The sequence below is a fragment of the Sapajus apella genome, unplaced genomic scaffold, assembly GCF_009761245.1.
Source record: "Sapajus apella isolate SASKATOON/1434 unplaced genomic scaffold, GSC_monkey_1.0 scaffold48, whole genome shotgun sequence".
Classification (NCBI taxonomy): Eukaryota; Metazoa; Chordata; class Mammalia; order Primates; family Cebidae; genus Sapajus; species Sapajus apella.
In genome coordinates, this window is record NW_022436988.1 from 7,383,134 (window position 1) to 7,397,374 (window position 14,241).

The following is a 14,241-nucleotide window of genomic DNA, read 5'->3' on the forward strand; positions in this document are numbered from 1 at the left end:
GTCATGGGTCACTCAATGTCCTGGCCACCTCCTTTCCTTGGCACTGAGTACATTTGTGAGCGTGGAGCTCCTCAACACCACCCTGATCTCAGAAGCCACCTGAAAGGTAAGTGGAATATCCCCACTCAACAGGCAAGAAAACAGACCACAGCAGCGAAACACCTTGTCCAAGGTCACCAAGTAGGAAGCGGCAGAACTCAGACTGGACCCCAAGTCAGAAGGGCTCTGGACGGCAGTGAAGGATGGATGATATGGGACAGAGGATGCCCAACGATGCCCCTGTAGTTAAAAGGCAGGGACACGGCCGGGTGCTGTAGCTCACACCTGTAATCCCAGCACTTTGGAAGGCTGGAGTAGGCGGATCACGAGGTCAGAAGATCGAGACCATCCTGGTTAACACAATGAAACCCTGTCTCTACTAAAAATACAAAAAATTATCCAGGCATGGTGACACGAACCTGTAGTCTCAGCTACTTGGGAGGCTGAGGCAGGAGGCTTGAACCCAGGAGGTGGAGGTTGTAGTGAGCCGAGATTGTGCCACTACACTCCAACCTGGGGGACAGAGCAAGACTAATCAAAAAAAAAAAAAAAAAAAAAAAAAAAAGGCAGGTACACATGCAGACATACCCCAACATGTGCCGCTCAGGGCCAACCCAGCAATCTGGGCCTGGGGACTGGCCGCTGCTGACAGGGTGCTGGTGAGGTCTGGATGGGCAGGGCTGGTGGTTTTGCGTGGACCTGCTGCTCTTCCCACAGGGGGCTGGGACCTCATGGGCGTGGGGTGATGGAGCCAGGAGGACCAAGGCAGGGTGGGCATAGCATCCCCTCACTTCAACCCACTGCCCAGGTCAAGGCATGGAAAAGCGCCACACTTTCTTGAAGAGGGGGCTGGTCTGGGCCTGGCCAGGCTCACCTCCAGGTGGCCCCTCAGCTCCCCACTGCAGACAAGCGGGTTCTCTGCAGAGAAGCTTCAGGAAGCCAGGCCTAGGACTGCCTGGTATAAACAGATCCTACCTACTTAGTCCATTCTCGGAGGGAGTCAGGGGTTTTAAGGGAAAGAGCCCTGGGCTAGGGGCCAACAGGCCAGGCTGGCTATCACAGCACCATACAGCTCCCCTGAGCCGCGTAGCCTCTGCAGACAGCTCCTCTGTAAAGGGAGATGGCATTCCCTCCCACACAGGTCCCCTAGAAGGAGCAGGACCTTGGTATGGAGCAGATACTGTCCTAGGCCAGGATATAGCAGTGACAGGGGAGCGACAGACACTTGACAGGACACAAATCAGAAAATGGGATGATTTTCAGCCAGGCGCAGTAACTCATGCCTGTAATCCCAGCACTCTGGGAGGCAGAGGTGGGTGGATCACTTGAGGTGAGGAGTTCGAGACCAGCCTGGCCAACGTGGCGAAACCCTGTCTCTACTAAAAATACAAAAATTAGCTGAGCGTGGTGGTGCACACCTGTAGTTCCAGCTACTCAGGAGGCTGAGGCAGGGGAATGGCTTGAACCCTGGAGGTGGCGGTTGCAGTGAGCTGAGATCGTGCCACTACCTAGGTGACAGAGCGAGACTGTCTCAAAAAAGAAAGAAAAGAAAGGAGGATGCAAAGATCCAGCAACTAGGCTTTGGTGGCCGAAACGTCTCAGACCATTCTTTTGTGAGGGTCTGTGCGCTCCCTGTTCCTTCTGCTTGGGCACTTTCTCTAGATGTCTTCATGCCCTCCCCTACCTGAAGCTGCAACCTCCCAGCACGTTCTCTCTCCTTCCCTGCACCGAGTTTCTCCTTAGCCCTGGCCACACTTGGACACACTGAATAGCTTACTTATTAATCTTGTTGAGTACCTGTGTAATCCTCCACAAGCAGCAGCTTTCTTTTTTCCTATTCAAGGCCTTTTGTCCTTTTATTCACTGCTGTATCCGAGTGCACACAGTATGTGCTCACTCATTATCTGTTGAATGAATGAACAGAGGCAGTGAGATCTCCACCGAGACTGACTGATGGGAAGGGGCCAGCCACAGACAACTCGGGGCACAGTGTGTCAGGCAGAAGGAACAACAGCTGCAAAGCCTCACGATGAGAGAGGCTAGTATGTTTCATGATGAAGACAAGTGGAGGGCCCAATGCAGAGATCTGTGCAGATGACATGAGACAGATGATAAAGTGGGCCTCCTGGGCTGTCCTGAGCAGGGACCTGATGGGGCCTGCCCTCCTGCTCCTCCCCTCCTCCATGCCACTGGCCCTCTCCTTGACCCTGTGTTGGCTGCTCCATCCACCCAGCCCCACCCCAACCCCATTCACTATAGTCCCTCAAGCAGCCCAGCCCTCTTCCAAGCCAGGCACCATGGCTCACACCTATAATCCCAGTACTTTGGGAGGCCGAGGCAGGTGGACCACTTGAGGCCAGGAATTCAAAACCAGCTTGGCCAACACAGAGAAACCTCATCTCTACTAAAAAGACAAAGAATTAGCTGGGCATGGTGGCAGGTGCTCTCTGGTCCCAGCTACTTGGGAGGCTTAGGCAGGAGAATCGCTTGAACCCAGGAGGCAGAGGTTATAGTGAACCGAGATTGCACCACTGCACTGCAGCCTGGGCAATAGAGCAAGATTCTGTCTCCAAAAAAACAAAAAAGTCACCTTCCAAAAAGCCTTCTCTTCTGAAACCATCCTGACCATTCTTAGAGTCCTGGGAGCCTGTCCCTGTTCATCATGGTTTTAAGGGATCTCTTTTTGTTTGTTTGTTTTTGAGACGGAGTCTTGCTCTGTCACCCAGGCTGGAGTGCAATGGCACGATCTCAGCTCCCTGCAACCTCCACCTCCCAGGTTCAAGCAATTCTCCTGCCTCAACCTCCTCAGTACCTGGGCTTATAGGTGTGCACCACCACTCCTGGCTAATTTTTGTATTTTTAGTAGAGACAGTTTCACCACGTTGGTCAGGCTGGTCTCGAACTCCTGACCTCATAATCTGCCCGCCTCGGCCACCCAAAGTGCTGGGATTGCAGACAGGAGCCACCACGCCCATCCTGGGATAATTTTATCTTAAAGGGTAAAGAGACCATTTATCTCAGAGTCCTGAGAATGATCAGGATGGGTTCAGATGGGGAAGGACTGCACCTCAGGATAAAATGATCCGTTAAAACCATGGTGGACAGGGACAGCCTCCCAGCCTCATGCATGTCTCCCGGTCTTGATGTGCTGTTTATTAAGCTGTCAGAAAAAATTAGGAGCAGCCTAAATGACCCACAACAGGGGACAAGTGAAGTGTGCCCAGGCCCATGACAAAAGACTGGCAGTCATTAAAAAGACCAAAAGGGCCTGATGCGGTGGCTCATGCCTGTAATCCCAGCGCTTTGGGAGGCCCAGGCGGGCAGATCACCTGAGGTCATGAGCTTGGGACCAGCCTGACCAACATGGTGAAACCCCATCTCTACTAAAAATACAAAAATTAGCTGGGCCTGGTGGTGGGTGCCTATAACCTCAGCTACTCAGGAGGCTGAGGTGGGAGAATTGCTTGAACCTGAGAGGTGGAGGCTGCAGTGAGCCCAGATCGCACCACTACACTCCAGGCTGGGTGGCAGGGTGAGACTCCTCTCAAAAAAATAAAAGGACAAAAGACTATTTCATGACATGGGACCACATGTACAAAGCATCCAAGAGTCAGGTAGAATCTATTAAAAATCTCTACCCACGTTTCACAAAGTACTTGGAAGAGTTATGGGATTAGTGGTGATTCTTTTCTCTTCTTTTTGTTTATCTGCCTCCTAGGCAGGGTGGATAAGAGGATCAAACAAGAGAAAGGATGAGGCCCCAGGCATGGTCAAGTGGGAGGGTGGGTCCAGCCCCGTCCTGCAGATGGAATGTTCCTGTGCTCACCAGGTGTGGGCTCCGCTCTAGTCACTCCAGCCTGAGCGGTGAGAGGTACCCCCCAGAGACACCCAATACTTGGGCCCAGAAAGCCAGGGAGACAGGCAGGTGGGACTAGCTATGCGACCTTGGGCTTCAGAGTAGAAAAGAGTTTTCTTTTCTTTTCGAGACAGAGTCTTGCTCTGTCACCAAGGCTGGAGGGCAGTGTTGCTATCTCGGCTCACTGCAACCTCTGCCTCCCAGGTTCATGCGATTCTCCTGCCTCAGCCTCCTGAGTAGCTGGGACTATAGGCACGTGCCACCATGCCTGGCTAATTTTTTGTATTTTTAGTAGAGATAGGGTTTCATCATGTTGGCCAGGCTAGTCTCAAACTCCTGACCTTGTGATCCGCCCGCCTCAGCCTCCCAAAGTGCTGGGATTACAGGCGTGAGCCACTGTGCCCAGCTTTTTTTTTTTTTTCAGACGGAGTTTCACTCTTGTTGTCCAGGCTGGAGTACAATGGAGTGATCTCAGCTCACCACAACCTCCGCCTCATGGCAACCTCCACCTCAAAGCAACCTCTGCCTCCTGGGTTCAAATGATTCTCCTGCCTCAGACTCCTGAGTAGCTTGGATTACAGGCATGCATCACCACGCCTAGCTAATTTTTTGTATTTTTAGTAGAGACGGGTTTCTCCACGTTGGTCAGGCTGGTCTTGAACTCCCTACCTCAGGTGACCCGCCCACCTCGGCCTCCCAAAGTGCTGGGATTACAGACGTGAGCCACCGCGCCAGGCTAGAAAGGACTTTTCTATTCCATGGTCTTGAAGTGTTAAAGTGGGGCCAATGAGCAGGCTTGGCGAACTCCCAGGCGCTGTGCACTTAAGCGACACACCTGGGAGGAACGTGGAGAAGACGCAAGTTCAGGAGCCCCACAGGCTGAGGAGCCCCCAAGTCCTCAAGTCTAACACCAGAAACGGTCTAGAGCAGTCACTGGGGTTGCCACCAAGCCAGAGCGCAACCTCTGAGATGAGGCTTCTTAGGAAAACCTTCTCCACCCCGCTTCTAAAGGCCATCTAACCTCAGACTCTACTCCTGCCTGTCACTAGACCAGCCTCTGAACCACCCTCCCTGCTCTGCCCTGCTCTGTTCCTTGCAGTGGGCGCCAGGGTTTAGGGCCGGCCCACGGGAGGCTTGCTGCCCTGTGGTGGGTTCCTATCCATGTTCTCCCTAAGTCTGTGCCTTCCAAGTGGAGCTAGCTCAGAGCTCCCTGTGGGCAGCTGATCAACCAGTCCTTCCCTCCTCACTGTTCTAACCACTCACCTCTGCAGCTGGCCAGCAAAACATTTCTGGGTCTAGGACAGGTCCACACCCTGACACCCACCTGGAGAGAAACAGGAGAGCTCTCTACTTGGTGACAGACCAGAAAATCCACACTGTGGCCCACCTTCCATCTCAGGAGCTCAAGAGCCCAGCAGAGGCAGAGAGAGAATAACTGCACAGGGTGGGCTTGTCTGGGGACGCCCTTGCTTTAAGGGACAAATGTGATTGTGCCCTAGAGAAGAGAGAGGTGCTGAAAAACTGAAGACATCACCTTGATAAAAAAGAGAAGAGACAGGACTCCCAGGCCAGACTGCTTCTCCCGCCCTGCCACTGTTTGGGGCACCTGGGCTAATTTGTCCCTGTGAGACCATGGCTTGGCCAAGCCCAGCCGACGCAGCCTTCTGGCCTGGAGATGTGGGAGGGCCCAGCCCTCAAGAAGGTCCCTCATAGCTCAGGAAGTTCCATTGATCTCATTTATCTGCGGGGAGAGTCCACACCCAGCGGTAGGACTCCAGACCCAGCCCAAACCAGAGAGGGCCCCGGGGCCACACCCAGTGTCAGCTGCCTGCTCTCAGGGTGCACCTCCTGATGTCCCATGCTCTCCTCTCCCTTCGCTCTGCTCCCCACAGCCCGCTGCTGGCTGATTAAGAAGCTGCCTTCCCCTCTGCGACATCCTGTGTGAGGCCTGCGTGTGGCTGTGGCCTCCTGTTTGACGGATGTGAATCCGCCCCTGCACCTCCTGCTCTGATGGCAGTGGTGGGCAGGGATCTAAACCACAGAGGCAGCTGCTGACCCCTTCGGCATCTGTGCCAACTCAGATGCCTATAGCCGCTTTACAAGTACCTGTGTCGCCCTGGGAAACCCAATCTCCCAGAGGTACCAGGCAGGTCCCTGGCCAGCAGCTTGGCAACCAAACCTTGGCTGAAGGGCAGTTCCATGGAGTAGGACCTAGGAGAACACAAAGCAGAGGGAATGGGGGCATGGCCAGAGGACTGTAGTCCCCGCGGTTGTTAGGTAATAAAGGGATTGAGAGCTAGCTAGAGCTGGATGTGACCTTAAGCACTGTACATGCACCTCATTTAATTCTTACAATTACTTATGAAATGATCGATGATTCAGAGTGGCCCCAAGCCCTAACAGTTAATAAGAGTCCAAGTCCTTTCCCAAGCTCAGTGGTTTATGCCTGCAATCCCAGCACTTTGGGAGGTTGAGGCAGGAGGATCTTTTGAACCCAGGAGTTTGAGATCAATCTGGGCAACTTAGGGAGACCTTGTCTCAGCAAAAAACTTAAAAATTAGCCAGCCATGGTGGGCACACACTTAGTTAACTAAAAAATTAGCCAGCCATAGTGATCCCAGCTATGCAGGAGGCTGAGGTGGGAAGATCACTTGAGCCCAGGAGGTTAAGGCTGCAGTGAGCTATGATGGCACCACTGCAGTCCAGCCTGGGTGACAGAGCAAGACCCTGTCTCGAAAAAAGAAAAAAATATCCAAGTCCCAATTTGCATTCCAATCTGACTCTAGAATCTCCTGCTCAGGTCAGGCCTGTCTCCCAGGACAAGGGGGTTCCCTGCCCACAGGCTGGATGGGCCCCATTTGGAGTCAGCCTCCACTACCCCCACCATCTATCCTACAGAACCATAACCATCCCACAACCCCAAGAGGATCCTCCCGCTGTGCCCAGGCTCCTCTTGAAGTTTCCTTTCTGTTGTCCCTCCTGGGCCCATGAGGATGGGGTGGAAATGCACCCCCATTTTGGGGGCCTTGGCCCCCTTTCACAACCCAACACCAGACTCTCCAGGGAAGTGACTAGAAGAAAGTCAAGTACAAGAAGACAGACAACCCTCCTGGGGCAGGGGTGGGCAGGCCGCTCAGCCCATCCAATCAAGCCCCTTTCTGCGGCCTCCTACCTGCCCTAAGACTGGAACAACTGTCTCAGGAAGCTTCCAGAAGATGTCAGCTCCAGGAGGTGGGGATCGTGCTGGCCTCATCCATGACTGCATCCCCAGTGCCTCATGGGAGACACTCAATTCTTCTTTTTTTTTTTTTGAGACGGAGTCTCACGCTTATCACCCAGGCTGGAGTGCAGTGGTGCGATCTTGGCTTACTGCAACCTCTGCCTCCTGATTTTAAGCAATTCTCCTGCCTCAGTCTCCCAAGTAGCTGGGATTACAGGCATGCACCACCATGCCTGGCTAATTTTTGTATTTTTAGTAGAGACAGGGATTCGCCATGTTGTCAGGCTGATCTAGAACTCCTGAACTCGTGATTCACCCGCTTCGGCCTCCCAAAGTGCTGGGATCGCAGGCGTGAGCTACCGCGCCCACAGCACTCGAATTTTATTTAAACAGCTCCCTCACTTCCTTCAAGGCTTTGCTCAAATGTCACTTTCTGGCAGAGGGCCACTCTAACCACCTGTTAAAGCTGCAACCTGCCCCCTAACCATGGGGGTTCCCAATTGCTGCTCTAGTTCTTTTTACCATATAGCCCCTATCAATTTTTCACACATAATTTATTAGTTACTCTTACTTCCTGTTACTCAGGCTTCCCACCCTTGAGAAAGAACTTTCTATGGCCAGGCACGGTGGCTCACGCTTGTAATCCCAGCCTTTGGGAGGCCATGACGGACAGATCACCTGAGGTCGGGAGTTTGAGAACAGCCTGACCAACGTGGAAAACCCCCATCTCTACTAAAATACAAAATTGGCAGGACGTAGTGGTGTATGCCTGTAATCCAAGCTACTCGGGAGGCTGAGACAGGAGAGCTGCTTGAACCCAGGAGGTAGAGTTTGTGGTAAACTGAGATCGGGCCATTGTATTCCAGCCTGGGCAACAAGAGTAAGACTCTGTTTCAAAAAAAAGAAAAAAGAAGGAACTTCCTATGATGGCAGAGATCTTTGCTTTGTTTAAGGATCACACTCAATATCTAGAACCACACAAGAGGCATCAGAAAATATTTGAATGAATGAACAGTTAGGACTGACTAGGGGTTAACTAGGCAAGGTATCTGCCCATCACTGGCCCCATGGAACACTGAGGTGGGGCCTCACAGGGTCCTCGGGGAACTTCCCTATTGTGTTCTCAAGTCTCCAGCCAAGGCCAGGGCCCTGTGGACGTCATGCCCAGCAGAACGCCCTTGTGGGCCCTGCCTTATACCAAAGTTTCAGGACCCCCAGAGATTCCAGAATTATATTAAATGCTAATATTATTTACTAAAAGGCCAAGCGCGGTGGCTCTCGCCTGTAATCCCAGCACTTTGGGAGGCGGAGGCGGGCGGATCACTTGAGGTCAGGAGTTTGAGACCAGCCTGGCCAACATGGTGAAAGCCATCTCTACTAAAATACAAAAATTAGCCAGGCGTGGTGGTGGGTGCCTGTAATCCCAGCTACTGGGGAGGCTGAGGCAGGAGAATCGCTTGAACCTGGGAGGCGGAGGTTGCAGCCAAGATCGTGCCATTGCACTCCAGCCTGGGCCACAGAGCAAGACTCTGTCTCAAAATTAAAAAAAAAAAAATTTACTACAGTCAAATGGTCCTGTGCCCAGATGTCCCTCTTGTCAAACCCTGGGAGGGAACAGTGAGTCAGGTGTCTCAAGAGAAGGCTCCAGTTTCTGCCGAATTCCTGAAGGGTAGAGTCAGGTGCCTTGCAGCCTCCTTGTCCCCATGCCCAGAGGAGCCTCTCCTAGCTCAAGAATTCACTGTGGTTCCTGGGAAGAAGAGCAGCGTGAGAATTCAAAGCCACTTTCCTCTGAGAGGCAGGGCTTTGGGGAAGGCCACCTCAAAGGGACCTGGGCAAAGCCATGGCCATGGGCACAGAGAAGGAGGGTCTCCTTGGAATTCCTAGGGAGCCAGGGCTGGGAGGGCAAGCAGGGCTGGTGGTTCCACTGAGGGACACCCACCTCCTTCCCTGTCCCCAATTTTCTCCCTGCAAACTGCTCCTGACAGAGGAAAGCACCATTGCTAAGCAAACCTGGCATGCCTCGCCCAGGAGGAGCCCTGAGAATGATATCACCTGAGAAAGGTAAGAAGGCCTCTCAGAGCTGAGGACTGAGGACAGATGAGTCCAGGCTGCCAGTGCTGCTCAAAGCAGCCGGCCCAGGAAAGAGGACATCCATCTCTTGGGCCTCCATCCTGGCCCCCAACTCAGGCGTCTCAACAGCTGCTTCTGACTCATCTGGAAAGACCAGGAAGGCCGAATAACCACCAGGGAAACTAAATTCCTTAGATGGCTCCTGGAGGCTCTTGGCAGAGATGGGCATGTCTCCTACAGTGCAGGCAGGGGATCACGGGCCATACAGCCCAATGCAGCAGTCTGTCTTCCAAAGGGAGAGTCCCAGGGCCGGGAAGTCCTGGCAGGAGAGGACATCCTCTCCTCAAGCAAGGTTGAAAGGGGACACAATGGCATTCCTAGAAAGTCTCCTCAATGCCAACAGAGCCACACAGGCCTGTACTCTCTGCCCTGCCGCCCAGCAGGGTGAGAAGCGTGTACCCAGCAAGCACTCCCCAGCTGGTACAGAAGGCAGAACAGGTTCAGTCCTGCACTCTCCGATATCCCCACCCCACGAAAGAGTCCTAGGCAATAAGCTCTGACTCCTGGCCCTCCCAAGGAGTAAGGGAAGCACCAAGGGCCACTGAAACGCAAGGTCAGTTAAGGAAAGGCCACGCCCTCCACTGCTGCCCCCAACTCCTGAAAAGGGTCTTCGATGAAAAACTTCTGACCCTCAGAGACTTTTTCTTTTTTTTGTTAGGGGGTCTCACTGTTACCCAGGTTGGAGTATAGTGGTGCCATCATAGTTCACTGCAGCCTTAAACTCTTGGGCTCAAGCGATCCTCCTGCTTAAGCCTCCCATGTAGCTGGGACAACAGGTGCACACCACTATGCTCAGCTAATTAAAAAAAAAAAAATTTTGTAGAGGCGCGATCTCACCGTTGCCTAGGCTGGTCTTGAACTCCTGGGCTCAAGCAATCCCCACTCCTCAACCTCCCAAAGCACTGGAATTACAGGCATAGCCAAAACGCCCAGCCAGAGACTTTAAAATACCACAAATTCATGAGCTGTCAGCTGATTTCCGGAAAAGACAAATTCTCTGGACCCATCAGGCATTTCCAATAAGCCCAAGTGCCCACCCAAAGGCCCCAGAGTGACCGATGCTTCATGGAAGCTGGGTCCTCCCTCACTGGGCACCTGCTGTGTGGCAGACTGCACGTGCTGGTGACCTTTCTCATACTCGCATCTCATTAAAGCTCAGCATGGGCCAGTGACCACACTAAGGTCACACAGCAAGAACTCAGCAAGGAATAAGTCAAAACTACACCTGATGCCTGGAAAGACACTAAAAATCTTTTTTTTTTTTTTTTTTGAGACAGAGTTTTGCTCTTGTTGCCCAGGCTGGAGTGCAATGGCGCATTCTCGGCTCACCGAAACCTCCGCCTCCTGGGTTTAGGCAATTCTCTTGCCTCAGCCTCCCAAGTATCTGGGATTACAGGCAGGTGCCACCACGTCCGGCTAATGGGTTTCACCATGTTGGCCAGGATGGTTTTGATCTCTTGACCTCATGATCCACCAGCCTCAGCCTTCCAAAGTGCTGGGATTACAGGCGTGAGCCACCGCACCCTTTTTATTTTTAATTTTAAAAAAATTTTTTGTTTTTAGAGAGATGAAGGATAGAAAGATGAAAGATGAAGATAAAGGACTGTCAGGGGCCAGGCGTGGTGGCTCACTGCAATCCCTGCTCTTTAGGAGGCCGAGGCAGACAGATCACCTGAAGTCAGGAGTTCCAGACCAGCTTGGCCAATATAGTGAAACCCAGTCTCTACTACAAATACCAAAACTAGCCGGGCGTGGTGATGCCTGCCTGTAATCCCAACTACTTGGGAGGCTGAGGCAGAAGAATTGCTTGAACCTGGGAGGCGGAGGCTGTAGTGAGCCGAGATCGCGCCACTGCACTCCAGCCTGGGTGACAAAGGAGACTTCCTCTCAAAAGCAAAAAAGAAGAAGAAAAGGACTGTCTGGCAGGAGGGACAATTTTTTGCTCTAACTTTACACTTTCTATAATGTTTCCTCTTTCCCACTGTGGGCTTCTATTGCCTTTTCTATCTTTAAACAGCGATCACCTGAGATTATGAACTTGGTTTTTTTTTTTTGTTTTTTTTTTTTTTTAATATTGTGGCATATTTTAAAGTTATTTATACTAACAGGCCCGGCATGGGGGTTCACATCTATAATCCCAATACTTTGGGAGGCAGGAGGATCGCTTGAGCCTAGGAGTTCGAGACTAGCCAGGGCAACATGGCAAAACTCCCTTTCTACAAAAAATACAAAAATCAGCTGTGCGGGGTGCTGCCTGCTTGTAGTCCCAGCTAGTAGGAAGGCTGAGGTGGGAGGATTACTTGAGCCCAGGAGGTCGAGGCTACACTGAGCCTCCATCTCCCAGTGATTGCACCACTGAACTCCAGCCTGAGTGACAGAGCAAGACCCTGTCTCAAAAAAAGAAGAAAAAAGTTACTAACAGCTGGGCACAGTGGCTCATGCCTGTAATCCCGACACTTCGGAGGCTGAAATGGGATGATCACTTAAGTCCAGGAGTTTGAGACCAGCCTAGGCAACATAGTGAGATCCCATCTCTATAAATTTAAAAATATATTATTAAAAAGAAAAAAAAGTTTGGCCAACTTAGTTTAAAAAAAAGAAAGAAAAAAATTACTTGTTTTCTATTTTATTTTTATGAATGTAGTGTCATTTTAATATAATTAAAAGTATATTAATCTGACACCAAAGGGGAAACTGCATTGCCTCAAGGAAGAATGGGGATGCTGAATGACTCTGGAGCACTGAAACCCTGTCCAGGGGCCCCCACAAAAACAGGCCCAGTCTAACATCAGAGTAAAGGAGTAAACTCTGATTAGAAGCCCAGGAGCTGAGTTTGAGTCCTGACTGCCACAGCTAGCACTGTGGGAAGATCACCTAAGAAAACTAAACCCCAAATCCCAGTTCATAAAATAAAAAAGTTGAGACATCTCTCCCACAATTCTCCTAGTGTCTCTGCTCACACAGACCCAGACAGTGTTCCTCAAATGCCACTTTACATGTGTGTGTGTAAGAGAGAGAGAGAGAGACAGGGTCCCCAGGCTGGAGTATGGTGGCGCCATCAAGACTCACTGCAACCTCCACCTCCTGGGCTCAGGCAGTTCTCCCACCTCAGGCTCCTGAGTAACTGAAACCTCAGGTGCGCACCACCAAGCCTGGCTAACTTTTGTTATTATAGAGACGAGGTCGTACTATGTTGCCCAGGCTAGTCTCAAACTCTTGGGCTCAGGTGATCCTCCTGGCCTCGGCTTCCCAAATTGCTGGGATTACAGCTGTGAGCCACTGCGCCCAGCCTCAAATGCCACTTCTAACCTTGGCTTCCCCGGGGTTGGGCCACAGCTCTTCCGTGGCAGCTCTGCTCTTCCTACCAGTTTCCTTGTCACCTTGGCACACCCATTCTTCCCTGCTCAGAATCCCCTCTGCGGCCCCTTGAGTTACAAACTCCTGCATGGGGTCCCTGGAGCCCAGGTTAAGGCCTTCAGCAGCCGCCTACGGATCCCCAGGGGAAGGGGCGCCCTCCTCACTCAAAGCTCACCTGTTCAGGTGAGACCTCAAAGGGCCACTCTGCAGCTCCCCTGGTTATGGTCAGTTCTCCCCACAGCCAAGGCCCAGTGTGTCCACCAATCGTCTAGCCGGAGCAAACTAAGACACACTTTCTTTGGCAAGACAGAATTTTCCACTTCTCGCCAAATCCCACAGCGCAAACCCCACCCGTCAGCATGGAGGGCAGACTGGGTCTCCGGACCGTCGTGTGAGGGTGTCCAAAGCCACCCCCGTTGGAGAAAGGCCCGAGACCGAAGTCCCTCCCGCGGGCTTCCTGCGTCCGGGGATTAGGAGGCACAAAGGGCCGGCAGGGACACAGCCCAGATGGCAGGGGCAGGGGCTAAGCCGCCGGGGCACAGTGCTCCGGCCGCCGCCCGTGGGGAGGGGGTCACCGCAGATGTGTGGTCGCCGGCCTCGCTGGCCTCGTGCCTGCATGTGGGCCCGGCGACTCCATCTCCGCCCGCGGTGCCCCCAGAACCCAGCCGTGCCGGGCACCTGTTCCCCGGCTCCCCTAAGCCAACAGTGTTGTGCAAACCCAAGCCCAAGTTTCAGTCATCAGGCGGATCAGGCAGAGAGAAGTTCCCCGCAGAACTTTCCACAGGTGTTTCTCCCAGGCCAGCCCAGCGACGCGGACAGGGGCGAGGCGCGTGGACCTGAGCGCAGCCCTCCCGCCCTGGCCGGGCGGCCCAGGGGTCCCGGCCCTCCCCGGCCTCCCCGCCCCGGGTGGGCGCCCCAAGGGGGCGGGACCGGCTGGGCGAGGCCGGAGCGCACCTCACCTGGAACCCCGGCCCGGACCCCGCCCGAGGCCTCGGCGTCCCTCGGCGCCCGCCACCGGCCCCGCTCGCTCTGCCGCGCCGGCCCACCGGCTGCTGGGCGGCCGTCTCCTTCCTGCTCACCTCCGGCACGGCGAGCCCGGGGCGGAGCTGCACTATGTAAATGAAGGGCGAGCCGGCCGGGCCCCAGGGCCCCGCCCCCGGCCGGGCCCCGCCTCCCAGCTCGACGCCGACGGGGCGGGGGCGCCCTCGGGGGCGGGGACCGCGCTCCAGCCAATCCGAGGTCCGGGGGAGCGCGAGGCGGGGCCTAGCGAACAGGCTCGGGGCTCCGCGGGCCCGCCCCGGCCTCACCTGCACGCACCTGGACGCAGGATCACGCGCTGCGCCCAGAGTTCCGCCGCCTCCCGCAGGCGGAAATAGTTCCCGGAACCCCCGCGGCCCCGGGCCGCCCCCCAGACTCCGGAGGAGCCGTCCCTCCAACTCCCCGGAGCTGCCGAGGGAAGGGCGGAGCTGGGCCAGCTCCTCTGCGGGCGCCCAGCCCAGAGAGGGTGACTGGGGGACGAAGGATTGGGTTTCCAGCCCCACGACAGGGGTGGTGTGGTAACCGGGACGTCTAGACGAGAGGCCTTTCTTCGGGGGCGGGGGCCCCACCGCCTCCGAGTCGGCCCGAGGGTCTGCAACAG

The 14,241-nt window shown here is 54.0% G+C and overlaps 1 protein-coding gene across 10 annotated transcripts in view; it reads right to left on the reverse strand.

Annotated features, from left to right (window-relative positions):
- Window positions 1-13,717, reverse strand: part of LLGL2 (LLGL scribble cell polarity complex component 2) — a 49,123-nt gene extending 35,406 nt beyond the window's left edge. For 9 of the 10 annotated variants that reach the window (XM_032241699.1, XM_032241698.1, XM_032241693.1 and 6 more), the window contains exon 1: window positions 13,562-13,717. The gene's annotated coding sequence lies outside the window, so the exon portion shown is untranslated. Of the gene's footprint in view, window positions 1-1,836; window positions 2,284-13,561 lie in introns of those variants that run through there. The other variant, XM_032241691.1, reaches the window with a different exon arrangement.
- Window positions 13,718-14,241: the final 524 nt, after the last annotated feature.